At 37.4% G+C, this 5,745-nt stretch overlaps 1 pseudogene; it reads right to left on the bottom strand.

Moving 5' to 3' along the window:
* Nucleotides 1-2,258: 2,258 nt before the first annotated feature.
* Nucleotides 2,259-2,377, bottom strand: LOC120590355 (uncharacterized; annotated as a pseudogene).
* Nucleotides 2,378-5,745: the final 3,368 nt, after the last annotated feature.

The raw sequence follows: 5,745 nt of genomic DNA, 5'->3' as shown, positions 1-5,745 counted from the left end.
TGGAGCAGCAGAAGCACTTGAGGTAAGGATCTGAAATACGATAAGGGAAATTACAGCCCATGGAGAGAAACTCGGATGGAACTGTCTAACACCACAGACAGTGTTTGGCATGTGGGAAAAGAATCATAAATACTGAGAACCTTATGATTGAATAATAAGAGTCCATGGATACACATCAGTGTTTGATAAGTAAGAATGCAACATGAGGATGAAGTTGGGGTAGATATGTTCAAATTAACTACAAGAAGGTGCCCAGATCCACTTAAATCATTTGGGGATTGGAAAATCTGTGCTCACAATGACTTAATAAGAAAAGAAAAGAACGTATCTACCCAAGAACACAGAATTCTCTGTTACTGTCCTTAAAAACTTGCATAATTAGTCCTCTATCCTCATTTTCTAACAACATTTGCACATCTTATTGGTCTAGAAATGTTACATGGGCCCTCCCCAAAACAGTCAGACCTGCTAGGTACTGCTATCCCTTTTGAAAGACTCATCTATTCTTAGGTTTAAAGGATTTATGTCTTTGACTTTGGACCATTTGGGGAACAAACTACAGCAGGTCCTTGAATATCATCATTTCATTCAATGCGGTTATGTTATAACATTGATGAGAAAAAGAAGACCAATTCCCCGGCAGGGTCACTGTCTATGTGGAGTTTGCACGTTCTCCCCGTGTCTTCGAGGATCTTCTCCAGGTGCTCTGGTTTCCTCCCACATCCCAAAGATGTGCACATTAGGTGAACTGGTGTGTCTTCCTTGTCCCAGTCTGAGTGAGTGTGGGTGTGGTGTGAGTGCCCTCTGTGATGGAAGCGTGTCCTGGCCAAGGTTGCCTCCCTCCTTGTGCTCTGAGCTGCCAGCAGAGGTTCTGGCTACACATGATCCTGAACTGAAATAAGCAGATTGGAAATAAATTATTTTACTTGTTTTTGTTAATCTTTCTGAAATGTATGTATAGCTCACATTTATTTCAATGTTTGATATTAGAAGTGTTTGAGGCCTTTGTTTAGAATTTTGGTGATGTTGTCGTGACTTGAAATATGCTATAGGAACTCAATTTTCTTTATATCAATTAGCTTAGGGTAAAATTGGTTTTGTTATACATTGTTTCACTTAAAGTTGCAGTTTTAATAACCAATCAGTGACATTAAGTGAGGACTTACTATATACCAGGTTGTAACATGTCATCATCTTGAATAGTCAAAGCTTGTTGATAGGGTCGAATCTTATGGGAGAACTAGAAATACTAGTATCATTATTTTGTTGTATCTTTCTGAAAAACAGAGCAGTGAAATAACCTGGCCAAGTATTACCTTGTTAATCATGAAGCTTCATCTGGGCAGAACTCCTGAACTTCCCCAGAGTCAAACTTTACTAGAATTCAAAGTATGCAAGTAATCTATTAATATTCACTGTGCCTTGTAATGATTTAATCAATATTTTCTCATGATTTATCATTCCTTTATCTTGCAATAATTTTAAAGTAGATTATAAAAGCAATTCCAGTTTGTAATGTAATTAATGGAGATACAGAAAATAAAAATGAAGACTGTAATTTATATGTCAGGCTTCATGATTGACATATAAATATATTTTGTAATTTAATAGAATAACCAAGAGATTTAGGAATATAATTCCCACTTTCAAGGTGAAGAAACTTAATCTCAAAAAAGACTATGTAACTTGCCCAAATAGCACAGTTATAAATTGCACTTGGAAATTATTAAAAACCATGACCCAAATAAAATTGTTCTATGCAGTTCTATTTGTAATTGTAACATGGGCAGACACTGGTTTTGTTTGTTTGTTTGTTTGTTTGTTTGTTTTGTTTTGCATCTACCCTATGCCAAGATATTTACTACATTACATTTCTGATTCCAAAACCCATGAAAGCAAATCTAATGACTATGTCATGAATCAATTTGCTTTACAAAAATGCATTAGAAGTATACTTCCTGAACAAAATCCAATATTTTGAGGTCACATTTATAGGTCCAGGGACATTTCCAGAGTCTTTAATCTTAGGTTTTAAGGTCTACACCATTGGTTAGAGATAGAGGCTAGAGAGGCTCTAAAGAGGGAAATAAAAGTGAATGATACCAAATTACCGCCTGGAGACACAGTTTATTTATTTACACATCAACGCTACTGAATTTTTTTTTTTCTTTTTTTTAAGGAGGGAGGCAACCCTTGGTTGACCTCACAGATTGCAAGGAACTTGTTAGTTTACAATCTTTCTTTCTTTTTTTTTTTTAAACCTACAGCACCTGATCTTCCTAGGTGGTCTCCCATCCAAACACTAATCAGGCCTGACCCTGCTTAGCTTCCTAGATCAGACAGGATCGGGCTTGCTCAGGGTGGTATGGCCGTAGACTGAATTTTTTGAAGTTTATAGTTCCTCCTTTTCTCCTTGTAGGAACTTCTCTCTTGATAAGTGTAGTTTCTTGATCGAAACTAGGACTCTGCTCATCCCATTTCTTCTTCCTACTCTGTTAAAATGAGGAAGAAAAATCTTTTCGCATCCCTCTGTGATCATAGCAGTAAAGCTTGGATCTATTCTGAACAGGCTATTAAAAGAAGGGCAAATGAGCTTATGCACCAGCTATTTGGATAATGGCTCAGTGCCTCCTAAGGAGGAATTTACCAAACCAATTTCATAGAAATCTCTTTGCCCTTTGCCCGCTTTGTCTGGATGGGGTAAATCAATGAAATCATTTTAATCTTTCCTGCATAACTTGCTGTGTTGCATGGATGTGAATCTTATCAGGTCAACCCCCACATGCTTCAGAGAGGCTTATGCCCAATCAGGGTTACACAGAGTAGAGGTTAAACTTGGAATGGATTTCCTCATTCCTCACCAGTATTCGATCCTCTCTCACTGCCTTTCTCTTTCCCCTAATAAAATTGTTTTAGCTAATTACTAGATTAGAAAACCTAAGACCTTATGAAAACATCCCTAATGGCAACAAAAGTTAAAGGGTCTTGGAAGAAGCAGAATGCGTTTGTGTGCTGATTACTATTGAAGGACAAAAGTCTTTCCAAAAATTATGTTCTTCCCTAGCAATAAGCCCTTATAATAGATCTCCACTGTAGAGATTAAAAGGCTTCAGAGTTATACAAATAATAATAATCAGATCAGAAACTGTTAAAAGCATAAGACAGATAAAGCCAATGAGAAACCTTCAGAGGGAAGCAGATAAGTATTATGTCAGAGGGAAAATGTCAGTGAAACTCTTTCACTCTGGAAGCTATGTTCGTTATTTTTTTTTCCCCTTGAAGAGAGGAGAAAATACCTTTTAGAAACAAAATTCTCATGTGTTTTAAAAAGCAAGACAGGTCTCGTTGAAGCTATATCTGCCTGGTAGACTCTTGTCCCCAGGGAATTTGGAGCTTACTTTGCATCTAACCCTGTGCTATGATAGCTTACCATTATCTTTTTTAAAAGTTGAAGCTAGAAAACATATCAGGTAGATGTTAAAGCATGAGTAAATTTAAAATGAGGGAAAATGCATAGTTGAAACACACCAAGATTCAAAGTTTAGCTATCGAACAGGGGCAGATAAAATGCTGATACTGTTCACATTGTCTTACCCAGGTCAAGAAGTCACCAAGTATAAAAAAAATAGCAAAGCCAAAGATTTCTGCTTAGTAATCCACTCACTGCAGAGCAGCACTGGAGCCGTGCCTCTCCTTAATTCATCTCCTGAGAGTCTTGACTGTGTAGAAAAAGTATGAAACGATTCCCTGATATAGATAAGTGTTGGTTTTCTGCGTTGACATCAACACTTGCTTTTAATACCTCTCTGAGTCACTGAGTTGGTCTCTTAAAAGGTTTATTGGGATATAATTTACATATAAAATTCACCCATTATAATTGGACAATTCAGTGGTGTCTAGTAAATTAATAGAGTTGTGGAACCATCACCACAATATTTTCTCTTTGTCTTTGGCTTTCTGCAGGTTGAATATAATCTGCCTAGGTGTGTTTTATTTGGTATTTATCCTGCTTGATGTTCTCTGAGGCTCCTGGATTTGTGGTTTCCTCTTTGCCATTAATATTAAAATGTTCTTGGCCATTATTACTTCTACTCCACTCTCTTTCTTCTTCTGGTATTCCAATTATGTGTATGGCATTCCTTTTGCAATTGCCCACAGACTTGCATGTTCTGGTCTGGTTTTGCTTTTTTTGTTTGCTTTTTGTTCTCTTTGCATTTAGTTTAGAAAGTTTCTATTGACTTCCCTTAAAGCTCACTGGTTCTTTCCTTGGCTGTGTCAAGTTTACTGATGAGCCCATGGAAGGCATTCTTCATTTCTGTTCCTATATTGATTCATAGAATTCCCTTTTGACTCTTCTTTAAAGTTTCCATCTCCTCCATTACCTAATTGTTCTTGCACACTGTCTGATTTTTCCATTACAGACTTAAACATGTTGAAAATGATTATTTTAAATTCCTTGTCTGGCAATTATAACATCCACGTCATATTTCAGTCTGATTCTGTTTTCTTTGTCTCTTCAGACTCTTGTTTTTGCCTTTTGGCATGGCTTGTCATTTTTGTTGAAAATAGGGCATGTTACATTAGGAAATAGGAGCTGAAATAAATAGGCCTTTAGTATGCAGATTTATGGTAACCTGACTATGATATAGGCTATGTCTAATGTTTGTTATAGCTATAGATGTCAGAACTTTCGAATTTTTGTAGAGGCCTTGTTTTAGTGTCTCAACCTCTTGACTTTGGACTTCCCTAAGCACTCCTTCTTAAAGAGTCCATATCTTACAGCCTTTTGATTGTCATCCACTGTTATATTGGAGCGAGGGAAGGAAAGCATTCTGTATCTCATGATTAAATCAGCCTTGTAGTGAGCCTTCTTGGTGCTATGACCTTCACAAGTGTTTCTTCAGTCTTATAACTTTCCTTTCCCATCTTCTACTCCATTTTGCAGCCACAATATTTACAATATAGTCCATTGAAACCTTGACCTCTGTTGACTATATTTTTTCCTCTTGGGTAAGAAGGAAGGCTAGAGGGGGCTGGAGGAGGAGGATGAGCTTTTTCCAGCTGGGTGAAGAATCTCCTCTTCTGGATCATAAGACTTTCTTATGGAGAAGGTTCTGAGTATTACTCACAATGATTACTGTATTAGTCAGCTCAGGCTGCTATAACAAAATATCATAGACTGGGTAGCTAAACCGGACATTATATCTTAGAGTTTCAGAGGCTGGGTAATCCAAGATCAAGGTGCCAGCAGATTTAGTTCCCTAGGGGGAACCCTCTTCCTGACTTGCAATTGACTGCCTTCTTATTGTCCTCACATGGCACAGAGAGAGAGGGAGGAAACAAGCTCTCTGGTGTCTTTTTTAAGGGAACTAATCCAATCATAGGGTCCTTACCATCTTGACCTCATTTATAATTGCCTTCCAAAGTCTCCATCTCCAAATACTGTAACATTGGGGAATAGGGCTAAAATATATGAATTGGAGGCAATTTAGTTTACAGCAATTACTGTTCTCCTTCTCTTGTCAGAAACATGAGGTGATATTTCTCAAATCTGGTGGTGTTCATTGAGGGAAGGCTCACAAAAGTATGGTGCACCCTCTAAGACTGTGGCCGCAGGAGTTTCTCACTTCATGATACTTCATGTTCAGTGTGATGTTCAATTTTACATGTCTATTTGGCTAGGCCATGGTACCCAGTCGTTTATTCAAACACCTGTAAATATTTCTGCAAAGGTATTTTTAGATG

This window comes from Pteropus medius, unplaced genomic scaffold (genome assembly GCF_902729225.1).
Source record: "Pteropus medius unplaced genomic scaffold, Ma_sr-lr_union100, whole genome shotgun sequence".
Lineage (NCBI taxonomy): Eukaryota > Metazoa > Chordata > Mammalia > Chiroptera > Pteropodidae > Pteropus > Pteropus medius.
The sequence above is the reverse complement of the archived record's forward strand: the minus strand, read 5'-3'. Positions and strand labels throughout refer to the sequence as shown.